General features: G+C 68.3%; 1 pseudogene; it reads left to right on the top strand.

The window, feature by feature from the left end:
• The window catches only part of LOC138067864 (deleted in malignant brain tumors 1 protein-like), a 54,983-nt pseudogene that overhangs the window by 22,363 nt on the left and 20,439 nt on the right, over positions 1-12,181 (top strand).

Here is a 12,181-nt window from a genome sequence, read left to right as displayed (position 1 = left end):
CTCGAGGCCTTACTAGCGGCGAGGCTGGCGCTTTGCCTCTTGCTCTGCCGAGCGCAGCCGGGAAATGCGCGGCCTTTGCCCACGGGCCCGCCGGCCTGGTGCCCTGCAGTGCCCAGCTGCCCCAAACGCCCCAGCGAGAGAAGCGGCCCGCGCGCAGCAGGCTGTCTCCATGTCGTTCCCCTCGCCTCCTTCGCAAGGTACCTCCCTGAGGCTGGTGAACGGCAGGAACGGGTGCGAGGGCCGCATCGAGATCTCCTCCAACGGCAGCCGCGGCACCGTCTGTGACGATGACTGGGACCTGACCGATGCCCAGGTCGTGTGCAGGCAGCTGGGCTGTGGCAGTGCCGTCTCTGCGCCCGGCAGTGCCTACTTTGGCCAAGGCAGCGGCAACATTTACCTGGACAACGTGCAGTGCACGGGCAGCGAGGCCTCCCTCTTCCAGTGCCGGAGCGCCGGCTGGGGCGTCCACAACTGTAACCACGGGGAAGATGCCGGTGTTGTGTGCTCAGGTGCCGTTGCTTCCCCTTCCTAAATGCGCGCGCCCTTCCCCAGACTCCCCACGGAGGCCTCCTGCCAGACGCGGCGGTTGCCTCTGGCCACCAAAGCCCCTGTGCCGCCGATAAGGATGCCGCGGTGTTTTGGGCAGTGCCCTGCTGCCACCGACCCCTTCCCGAGGCTGCTGCCGCTCCGGGCCCGGCCCCTGCAGGCGGGGAGCCGGCGCCGAGCCCGCCCGTGGCTCGGCCGGCGCCCAAGGCCCGCCGCGAGGGCAGGAGCCCGCTGCTGCCAACCACAAGCGCCACGGACGTGCCTTTTGCTCCCCGCCGCACCACGAGGCTGTCGGGCACGTGGCGAGCGCGCCTGGACACTGCGCAAATGCAGCCCCTGCCTTTTCACATGCTGCAGCAGCTGGTGCCGACCCGGTGTTGGGAGCGGCTGGCGGAGGGCCAGGGGCCGTCCCGCGCCTCCTTGCGCACCGTTCCCGCTTGCTTTCCCTTCCCTTCCCTTCCCCTCCCGCTGGAGCTTGCGCCCCTGCTTCGCATGCTGCTCCTCGGCGCCCCAGATGACCTGCCCGGTCTCCCAAAGGAGGCCCCTCTCTACGGAAAGCTTTCCTCACTGCGGTGTGTTGGGCCTCTACAGCAGCACATTGCTTCCCTTTGCAAAGCAGCCAAGGGCAGCCAGGAACGGGCACTTTTCCCCTGAGCTCAACGCCACGTTGGGCTATTCCTCCAAAGGTGGGCGACGACAGGCCCAAACAAGGACTTCAAGCTGGTGCTGAGCCGAGCTAGACGTCTCTGTTTTGCTCGGCGCCCAGCGTGGCGTCCCCAGCTGAGACCCTGGGCGCTGCGTGGCCGAAGCGGCCGGGTGCCGGGGTGAAACGTGGCCGGGCCCCTTTCGGCCAAAGGCTCCTCACCGGCTCCTTTCTCTTCCTCCCTTGACAGCTGCCACCACCACTGCTCCCCCTTCGCTGTCGGTGCCTCCAGGTACGTGTGCTCCGCCCGTGCTGCCTGCGCAGGGCGGCTTTGGGGCTCGAGGCCTTACTAGCGGCGAGGCTGGCGCTTTGCCTCTTGCTCTGCCGAGCGCAGCCGGGAAATGCGCGGCCTTTGCCCACGGGCCCGCCGGCCTGGTGCCCTGCAGTGCCCAGCTGCCCCAAACGCCCCAGCGAGAGAAGCGGCCCGCGCGCAGCAGGCTGTCTCCATGTCGTTCCCCTCGCCTCCTTCGCAAGGTACCTCCCTGAGGCTGGTGAACGGCAGGAACGGGTGCGAGGGCCGCATCGAGATCTCCTCCAACGGGAGCCGCGGCACCGTCTGTGACGATGACTGGGACCTGACCGATGCCCAGGTCGTGTGCAGGCAGCTGGGCTGTGGCAGTGCCGTCTCTGCGCCCGGCAGTGCCTACTTTGGCCAAGGCAGCGGCAACATTTACCTGGACAACGTGCAGTGCACGGGCAGCGAGGCCTCCCTCTTCCAGTGCCGGAGCGCCGGCTGGGGCGTCCACAACTGTAACCACGGGGAAGATGCCGGTGTTGTGTGCTCAGGTGCTGTTGCTTCCCCTTCCTAAATGCGCGCGCCCTTCCCCAGACTCCCCACGGAGGCCTCCTGCCAGACGCGGCGGTTGCCTCTGGCCACCAAAGCCCCTGTGCCGCCGATAAGGATGCCGCGGTGTTTTGGGCAGTGCCCTGCTGCCACCGACCCCTTCCCGAGGCTGCTGCCGCTCCGGGCCCGGCCCCTGCAGGCGGGGAGCCGGCGCCGAGCCCGCCCGTGGCTCGGCCGGCGCCCAAGGCCCGCCGCGAGGGCAGGAGCCCGCTGCTGCCAACCACAAGCGCCACGGACGTGCCTTTTGCTCCCCGCCGCACCACGAGGCTGTCGGGCACGTGGCGAGCGCGCCAGGACACTGCGCAAATGCAGCCCCTGCCTTTTCACATGCTGCAGCAGCTGGTGCCGACCCGGTGTTGGGAGCGGCTGGCGGAGGGCCAGGGGCCGTCCCGCGCCTCCTTGCGCACCGTTCCCGCTTGCTTTCCCTTCCCTTCCCCTCCCGCTGGAGCTTGCGCCCCTGCTTCGCATGCTGCTCCTCAGCACCCCAGATGACCTGCCCGGTCTCCCAAAGGAGGCCCCTCTCTACGGAAAGCTTTCCTCACTGCGGTGTGTTGGGCCTCTACAGCAGCACATTGCTTCCCTTTGCAAAGCAGCCAAGGGCAGCCAGGAACGGGCACTTTTCCCCTGAGCTCAACGCCACGTTGGGCTATTCCTCCAAAGGTGGGCGACGACAGGCCCAAACAAGGACTTCAAGCTGGTGCTGAGCCGAGCTAGACGTCTCTGTTTTGCTCGGCGCCCAGCGTGGCGTCCCCAGCTGAGACCCTGGGCGCTGCGTGGCCGAAGCGGCCGGGTGCCGGGGTGAAACGTGGCCGGGCCCCTTTCGGCCAAAGGCTCCTCACCGGCTCCTTTCTCTTCCTCCCTTGACAGCTGCCACCACCACTGCTCCCCCTTCGCTGTCGGTGCCTCCAGGTACGTGTGCTCCGCCCGTGCTGCCTGCGCAGGGCGGCTTTGGGGCTCGAGGCCTTACTAGCGGCGAGGCTGGCGCTTTGCCTCTTGCTCTGCCGAGCGCAGCCGGGAAATGCGCGGCCTTTGCCCACGGGCCCGCCGGCCTGGTGCCCTGCAGTGCCCAGCTGCCCCAAACGCCCCAGCGAGAGAAGCGGCCCGCGCGCAGCAGGCTGTCTCCATGTCGTTCCCCTCGCCTCCTTCGCAAGGTACCTCCCTGAGGCTGGTGAACGGCAGGAACGGGTGCGAGGGCCGCATCGAGATCTCCTCCAACGGGAGCCGCGGCACCGTCTGTGACGATGACTGGGACCTGACCGATGCCCAGGTCGTGTGCAGGCAGCTGGGCTGTGGCAGTGCCGTCTCTGCGCCCGGCAGTGCCTACTTTGGCCAAGGCAGCGGCAACATTTACCTGGACAACGTGCAGTGCACGGGCAGCGAGGCCTCCCTCTTCCAGTGCCGGAGCGCCGGCTGGGGCGTCCACAACTGTAACCACGGGGAAGATGCCGGTGTTGTGTGCTCAGGTGCCGTTGCTTCCCCTTCCTAAATGCGCGCGCCCTTCCCCAGACTCCCCACGGAGGCCTCCTGCCAGACGCGGCGGTTGCCTCTGGCCACCAAAGCCCCTGTGCCGCCGATAAGGATGCCGCGGTGTTTTGGGCAGTGCCCTGCTGCCACCGACCCCTTCCCGAGGCTGCTGCCGCTCCGGGCCCGGCCCCTGCAGGCGGGGAGCCGGCGCCGAGCCCGCCCGTGGCTCGGCCGGCGCCCAAGGCCCGCCGCGAGGGCAGGAGCCCGCTGCTGCCAACCACAAGCGCCACGGACGTGCCTTTTGCTCCCCGCCGCACCACGAGGCTGTCGGGCACGTGGCGAGCGCGCCTGGACACTGCGCAAATGCAGCCCCTGCCTTTTCACATGCTGCAGCAGCTGGTGCCGACCCGGTGTTGGGAGCGGCTGGCGGAGGGCCAGGGGCCGTCCCGCGCCTCCTTGCGCACCGTTCCCGCTTGCTTTCCCTTCCCTTCCCCTCCCCTCCCGCTGGAGCTTGCGCCCCTGCTTCGCATGCTGCTCCTCGGCGCCCCAGATGACCTGCCCGGTCTCCCAAAGGAGGCCCCTCTCTACGGAAAGCTTTCCTCACTGCGGTGTGTTGGGCCTCTACAGCAGCACATTGCTTCCCTTTGCAAAGCAGCCAAGGGCAGCCAGGAACGGGCACTTTTCCCCTGAGCTCAACGCCACGTTGGGCTATTCCTCCAAAGGTGGGCGACGACAGGCCCAAACAAGGACTTCAAGCTGGTGCTGAGCCGAGCTAGACGTCTCTGTTTTGCTCGGCGCCCAGCGTGGCGTCCCCAGCTGAGACCCTGGGCGCTGCGTGGCCGAAGCGGCCGGGTGCCGGGGTGAAACGTGGCCGGGCCCCTTTCGGCCAAAGGCTCCTCACCGGCTCCTTTCTCTTCCTCCCTTGACAGCTGCCACCACCACTGCTCCCCCTTCGCTGTCGGTGCCTCCAGGTACGTGTGCTCCGCCCGTGCTGCCTGCGCAGGGCGGCTTTGGGGCTCGAGGCCTTACTAGCGGCGAGGCTGGCGCTTTGCCTCTTGCTCTGCCGAGCGCAGCCGGGAAATGCGCGGCCTTTGCCCACGGGCCCGCCGGCCTGGTGCCCTGCAGTGCCCAGCTGCCCCAAACGCCCCAGCGAGAGAAGCGGCCCGCGCGCAGCAGGCTGTCTCCATGTCGTTCCCCTCGCCTCCTTCGCAAGGTACCTCCCTGAGGCTGGTGAACGGCAGGAACGGGTGCGAGGGCCGCATCGAGATCTCCTCCAACGGGAGCCGCGGCACCGTCTGTGACGATGACTGGGACCTGACCGATGCCCAGGTCGTGTGCAGGCAGCTGGGCTGTGGCAGTGCCGTCTCTGCGCCCGGCAGTGCCTACTTTGGCCAAGGCAGCGGCAACATTTACCTGGACAACGTGCAGTGCACGGGCAGCGAGGCCTCCCTCTTCCAGTGCCGGAGCGCCGGCTGGGGCGTCCACAACTGTAACCACGGGGAAGATGCCGGTGTTGTGTGCTCAGGTGCCGTTGCTTCCCCTTCCTAAATGCGCGCGCCCTTCCCCAGACTCCCCACGGAGGCCTCCTGCCAGACGCGGCGGTTGCCTCTGGCCACCAAAGCCCCTGTGCCGCCGATAAGGATGCCGCGGTGTTTTGGGCAGTGCCCTGCTGCCACCGACCCCTTCCCGAGGCTGCTGCCGCTCCGGGCCCGGCCCCTGCAGGCGGGGAGCCGGCGCCGAGCCCGCCCGTGGCTCGGCCGGCGCCCAAGGCCCGCCGCGAGGGCAGGAGCCCGCTGCTGCCAACCACAAGCGCCACGGACGTGCCTTTTGCTCCCCGCCGCACCACGAGGCTGTCGGGCACGTGGCGAGCGCGCCTGGACACTGCGCAAATGCAGCCCCTGCCTTTTCACATGCTGCAGCAGCTGGTGCCGACCCGGTGTTGGGAGCGGCTGGCGGAGGGCCAGGGGCCGTCCCGCGCCTCCTTGCGCACCATTCCCGCTTGCTTTCCCTTCCCTTCCCTTCCCCTCCCGCTGGAGCTTGCGCCCCTGCTTCGCATGCTGCTCCTCGGCGCCCCAGATGACCTGCCCGGTCTCCCAAAGGAGGCCCCTCTCTACGGAAAGCTTTCCTCACTGCGGTGTGTTGGGCCTCTACAGCAGCACATTGCTTCCCTTTGCAAAGCAGCCAAGGGCAGCCAGGAACGGGCACTTTTCCCCTGAGCTCAACGCCACGTTGGGCTATTCCTCCAAAGGTGGGCGACGACAGGCCCAAACAAGGACTTCAAGCTGGTGCTGAGCCGAGCTAGACGTCTCTGTTTTGCTCGGCGCCCAGCGTGGCGTCCCCAGCTGAGACCCTGGGCGCTGCGTGGCCGAAGCGGCCGGGTGCCGGGGTGAAACGTGGCCGGGCCCCTTTCGGCCAAAGGCTCCTCACCGGCTCCTTTCTCTTCCTCCCTTGACAGCTGCCACCACCACTGCTCCCCCTTCGCTGTCGGTGCCTCCAGGTACGTGTGCTCCGCCCGTGCTGCCTGCGCAGGGCGGCTTTGGGGCTCGAGGCCTTACTAGCGGCGAGGCTGGCGCTTTGCCTCTTGCTCTGCCGAGCGCAGCCGGGAAATGCGCGGCCTTTGCCCACGGGCCCGCCGGCCTGGTGCCCTGCAGTGCCCAGCTGCCCCAAACGCCCCAGCGAGAGAAGCGGCCCGCGCGCAGCAGGCTGTCTCCATGTCGTTCCCCTCGCCTCCTTCGCAAGGTACCTCCCTGAGGCTGGTGAACGGCAGGAACGGGTGCGAGGGCCGCATCGAGATCTCCTCCAACGGGAGCCGCGGCACCGTCTGTGACGATGACTGGGACCTGACCGATGCCCAGGTCGTGTGCAGGCAGCTGGGCTGTGGCAGTGCCGTCTCTGCGCCCGGCAGTGCCTACTTTGGCCAAGGCAGTGGCAACATTTACCTGGACAACGTGCAGTGCTCGGGCAGCGAGGCCTCCCTCTTCCAGTGCCGGAGCGCCGGCTGGGGCGTCCACAACTGTAACCACGGGGAAGATGCCGGTGTTGTGTGCTCAGGTGCCGTTGCTTCCCCTTCCTAAATGCGCGCGCCCTTCCCCAGACTCCCCACGGAGGCCTCCTGCCAGACGCGGCGGTTGCCTCTGGCCACCAAAGCCCCTGTGCCGCCGATAAGGATGCCGCGGTGTTTTGGGCAGTGCCCTGCTGCCACCGACCCCTTCCCGAGGCTGCTGCCGCTCCGGGCCCGGCCCCTGCAGGCGGGGAGCCGGCGCCGAGCCCGCCCGTGGCTCGGCCGGCGCCCAAGGCCCGCCGCGAGGGCAGGAGCCCGCTGCTGCCAACCACAAGCGCCACGGACGTGCCTTTTGCTCCCCGCCGCACCACGAGGCTGTCGGGCACGTGGCGAGCGCGCCTGGACACTGCGCAAATGCAGCCCCTGCCTTTTCACATGCTGCAGCAGCTGGTGCCGACCCGGTGTTGGGAGCGGCTGGCGGAGGGCCAGGGGCCGTCCCGCGCCTCCTTGCGCACCGTTCCCGCTTGCTTTCCCTTCCCTTCCCTTCCCCTCCCGCTGGAGCTTGCGCCCCTGCTTCGCATGCTGCTCCTCGGCGCCCCAGATGACCTGCCCGGTCTCCCAAAGGAGGCCCCTCTCTACGGAAAGCTTTCCTCACTGCGGTGTGTTGGGCCTCTACAGCAGCACATTGCTTCCCTTTGCAAAGCAGCCAAGGGCAGCCAGGAACGGGCACTTTTCCCCTGAGCTCAACGCCACGTTGGGCTATTCCTCCAAAGGTGGGCGACGGCAGGCCCAAACAAGGACTTCAAGCTGGTGCTGAGCCGAGCTAGACGTCTCTGTTTTGCTCGGCGCCCAGCGTGGCGTCCCCAGCTGAGACCCTGGGCGCTGCGTGGCCGAAGCGGCCGGGTGCCGGGGTGAAACGTGGCCGGGCCCCTTTCGGCCAAAGGCTCCTCACCGGCTCCTTTCTCTTCCTCCCTTGACAGCTGCCACCACCACTGCTCCCCCTTCGCTGTCGGTGCCTCCAGGTACGTGTGCTCCGCCCGTGCTGCCTGCGCAGGGCGGCTTTGGGGCTCGAGGCCTTACTAGCGGCGAGGCTGGCGCTTTGCCTCTTGCTCTGCCGAGCGCAGCCGGGAAATGCGCGGCCTTTGCCCACGGGCCCGCCGGCCTGGTGCCCTGCAGTGCCCAGCTGCCCCAAACGCCCCAGCGAGAGAAGCGGCCCGCGCGCAGCAGGCTGTCTCCATGTCGTTCCCCTCGCCTCCTTCGCAAGGTACCTCCCTGAGGCTGGTGAACGGCAGGAACGGGTGCGAGGGCCGCATCGAGATCTCCTCCAACGGGAGCCGCGGCACCGTCTGTGACGATGACTGGGACCTGACCGATGCCCAGGTCGTGTGCAGGCAGCTGGGCTGTGGCAGTGCCGTCTCTGCGCCCGGCAGTGCCTACTTTGGCCAAGGCAGCGGCAACATTTACCTGGACAACGTGCAGTGCTCGGGCAGCGAGGCCTCCCTCTTCCAGTGCCGGAGCGCCGGCTGGGGCGTCCACAACTGTAACCACGGGGAAGATGCCGGTGTTGTGTGCTCAGGTGCCGTTGCTTCCCCTTCCTAAATGCGCGCGCCCTTCCCCAGACTCCCCACGGAGGCCTCCTGCCAGACGCGGCGGTTGCCTCTGGCCACCAAAGCCCCTGTGCCGCCGATAAGGATGCCGCGGTGTTTTGGGCAGTGCCCTGCTGCCACCGACCCCTTCCCGAGGCTGCTGCCGCTCCGGGCCCGGCCCCTGCAGGCGGGGAGCCGGCGCCGAGCCCGCCCGTGGCTCGGCCGGCGCCCAAGGCCCGCCGCGAGGGCAGGAGCCCGCTGCTGCCAACCACAAGCGCCACGGACGTGCCTTTTGCTCCCCGCCGCACCACGAGGCTGTCGGGCACGTGGCGAGCGCGCCAGGACACTGCGCAAATGCAGCCCCTGCCTTTTCACATGCTGCAGCAGCTGGTGCCGACCCGGTGTTGGGAGCGGCTGGCGGAGGGCCAGGGGCCGTCCCGCGCCTCCTTGCGCACCGTTCCCGCTTGCTTTCCCTTCCCTTCCCCTCCCGCTGGAGCTTGCGCCCCTGCTTCGCATGCTGCTCCTCAGCACCCCAGATGACCTGCCCGGTCTCCCAAAGGAGGCCCCTCTCTACGGAAAGCTTTCCTCACTGCGGTGTGTTGGGCCTCTACAGCAGCACATTGCTTCCCTTTGCAAAGCAGCCAAGGGCAGCCAGGAACGGGCACTTTTCCCCTGAGCTCAACGCCACGTTGGGCTATTCCTCCAAAGGTGGGCGACGACAGGCCCAAACAAGGACTTCAAGCTGGTGCTGAGCCGAGCTAGACGTCTCTGTTTTGCTCGGCGCCCAGCGTGGCGTCCCCAGCTGAGACCCTGGGCGCTGCGTGGCCGAAGCGGCCGGGTGCCGGGGTGAAACGTGGCCGGGCCCCTTTCGGCCAAAGGCTCCTCACCGGCTCCTTTCTCTTCCTCCCTTGACAGCTGCCACCACCACTGCTCCCCCTTCGCTGTCGGTGCCTCCAGGTACGTGTGCTCCGCCCGTGCTGCCTGCGCAGGGCGGCTTTGGGGCTCGAGGCCTTACTAGCGGCGAGGCTGGCGCTTTGCCTCTTGCTCTGCCGAGCGCAGCCGGGAAATGCGCGGCCTTTGCCCACGGGCCCGCCGGCCTGGTGCCCTGCAGTGCCCAGCTGCCCCAAACGCCCCAGCGAGAGAAGCGGCCCGCGCGCAGCAGGCTGTCTCCATGTCGTTCCCCTCGCCTCCTTCGCAAGGTACCTCCCTGAGGCTGGTGAACGGCAGGAACGGGTGCGAGGGCCGCATCGAGATCTCCTCCAACGGGAGCCGCGGCACCGTCTGTGACGATGACTGGGACCTGACCGATGCCCAGGTCGTGTGCAGGCAGCTGGGCTGTGGCAGTGCCGTCTCTGCGCCCGGCAGTGCCTACTTTGGCCAAGGCAGCGGCAACATTTACCTGGACAACGTGCAGTGCACGGGCAGCGAGGCCTCCCTCTTCCAGTGCCGGAGCGCCGGCTGGGGCGTCCACAACTGTAACCACGGGGAAGATGCCGGTGTTGTGTGCTCAGGTGCCGTTGCTTCCCCTTCCTAAATGCGCGCGCCCTTCCCCAGACTCCCCACGGAGGCCTCCTGCCAGACGCGGCGGTTGCCTCTGGCCACCAAAGCCCCTGTGCCGCCGATAAGGATGCCGCGGTGTTTTGGGCAGTGCCCTGCTGCCACCGACCCCTTCCCGAGGCTGCTGCCGCTCCGGGCCCGGCCCCTGCAGGCGGGGAGCCGGCGCCGAGCCCGCCCGTGGCTCGGCCGGCGCCCAAGGCCCGCCGCGAGGGCAGGAGCCCGCTGCTGCCAACCACAAGCGCCACGGACGTGCCTTTTGCTCCCCGCCGCACCACGAGGCTGTCGGGCACGTGGCGAGCGCGCCTGGACACTGCGCAAATGCAGCCCCTGCCTTTTCACATGCTGCAGCAGCTGGTGCCGACCCGGTGTTGGGAGCGGCTGGCGGAGGGCCAGGGGCCGTCCCGCGCCTCCTTGCGCACCGTTCCCGCTTGCTTTCCCTTCCCTTCCCTTCCCCTCCCGCTGGAGCTTGCGCCCCTGCTTCGCATGCTGCTCCTCGGCGCCCCAGATGACCTGCCCGGTCTCCCAAAGGAGGCCCCTCTCTACGGAAAGCTTTCCTCACTGCGGTGTGTTGGGCCTCTACAGCAGCACATTGCTTCCCTTTGCAAAGCAGCCAAGGGCAGCCAGGAACGGGCACTTTTCCCCTGAGCTCAACGCCACGTTGGGCTATTCCTCCAAAGGTGGGCGACGGCAGGCCCAAACAAGGACTTCAAGCTGGTGCTGAGCCGAGCTAGACGTCTCTGTTTTGCTCGGCGCCCAGCGTGGCGTCCCCAGCTGAGACCCTGGGCGCTGCGTGGCCGAAGCGGCCGGGTGCCGGGGTGAAACGTGGCCGGGCCCCTTTCGGCCAAAGGCTCCTCACCGGCTCCTTTCTCTTCCTCCCTTGACAGCTGCCACCACCACTGCTCCCCCTTCGCTGTCGGTGCCTCCAGGTACGTGTGCTCCGCCCGTGCTGCCTGCGCAGGGCGGCTTTGGGGCTCGAGGCCTTACTAGCGGCGAGGCTGGCGCTTTGCCTCTTGCTCTGCCGAGCGCAGCCGGGAAATGCGCGGCCTTTGCCCACGGGCCCGCCGGCCTGGTGCCCTGCAGTGCCCAGCTGCCCCAAACGCCCCAGCGAGAGAAGCGGCCCGCGCGCAGCAGGCTGTCTCCATGTCGTTCCCCTCGCCTCCTTCGCAAGGTACCTCCCTGAGGCTGGTGAACGGCAGGAACGGGTGCGAGGGCCGCATCGAGATCTCCTCCAACGGCAGCCGCGGCACCGTCTGTGACGATGACTGGGACCTGACCGATGCCCAGGTCGTGTGCAGGCAGCTGGGCTGTGGCAGTGCCGTCTCTGCGCCCGGCAGTGCCTACTTTGGCCAAGGCAGCGGCAACATTTACCTGGACAACGTGCAGTGCACGGGCAGCGAGGCCTCCCTCTTCCAGTGCCGGAGCGCCGGCTGGGGCGTCCACAACTGTAACCACGGGGAAGATGCCGGTGTTGTGTGCTCAGGTGCCGTTGCTTCCCCTTCCTAAATGCGCGCGCCCTTCCCCAGACTCCCCACGGAGGCCTCCTGCCAGACGCGGCGGTTGCCTCTGGCCCACCAAAGCCCCTGTGCCGCCGATAAGGATGCCGCGGTGTTTTGGGCAGTGCCCTGCTGCCACCGACCCCTTCCCGAGGCTGCTGCCGCTCCGGGCCCGGCCCCTGCAGGCGGGGAGCCGGCGCCGAGCCCGCCCGTGGCTCGGCCGGCGCCCAAGGCCCGCCGCGAGGGCAGGAGCCCGCTGCTGCCAACCACAAGCGCCACGGACGTGCCTTTTGCTCCCCGCCGCACCACGAGGCTGTCGGGCACGTGGCGAGCGCGCCTGGACACTGCGCAAATGCAGCCCCTGCCTTTTCACATGCTGCAGCAGCTGGTGCCGACCCGGTGTTGGGAGCGGCTGGCGGAGGGCCAGGGGCCGTCCCGCGCCTCCTTGCGCACCGTTCCCGCTTGCTTTCCCTTCCCTTCCCCTCCCGCTGGAGCTTGCGCCCCTGCTTCGCATGCTGCTCCTCGGCGCCCCAGATGACCTGCCCGGTCTCCCAAAGGAGGCCCCTCTCTACGGAAAGCTTTCCTCACTGCGGTGTGTTGGGCCTCTACAGCAGCACATTGCTTCCCTTTGCAAAGCAGCCAAGGGCAGCCAGGAACGGGCACTTTTCCCCTGAGCTCAACGCCACGTTGGGCTATTCCTCCAAAGGTGGGCGACGACAGGCCCAAACAAGGACTTCAAGCTGGTGCTGAGCCGAGCTAGACGTCTCTGTTTTGCTCGGCGCCCAGCGTGGCGTCCCCAGCTGAGACCCTGGGCGCTGCGTGGCCGAAGCGGCCGGGTGCCGGGGTGAAACGTGGCCGGGCCCCTTTCGGCCAAAGGCTCCTCACCGGCTCCTTTCTCTTCCTCCCTTGACAGCTGCCACCACCACTGCTCCCCCTTCGCTGTCGGTGCCTCCAGGTACGTGTGCTCCGCCCGTGCTGCCTGCGCAG

Source organism: Struthio camelus, chromosome 7 (assembly GCF_040807025.1).
Source record: "Struthio camelus isolate bStrCam1 chromosome 7, bStrCam1.hap1, whole genome shotgun sequence".
NCBI lineage: Eukaryota > Metazoa > Chordata > Aves > Struthioniformes > Struthionidae > Struthio > Struthio camelus.
This window is presented reverse-complemented; position numbering and strand designations above follow the sequence as displayed.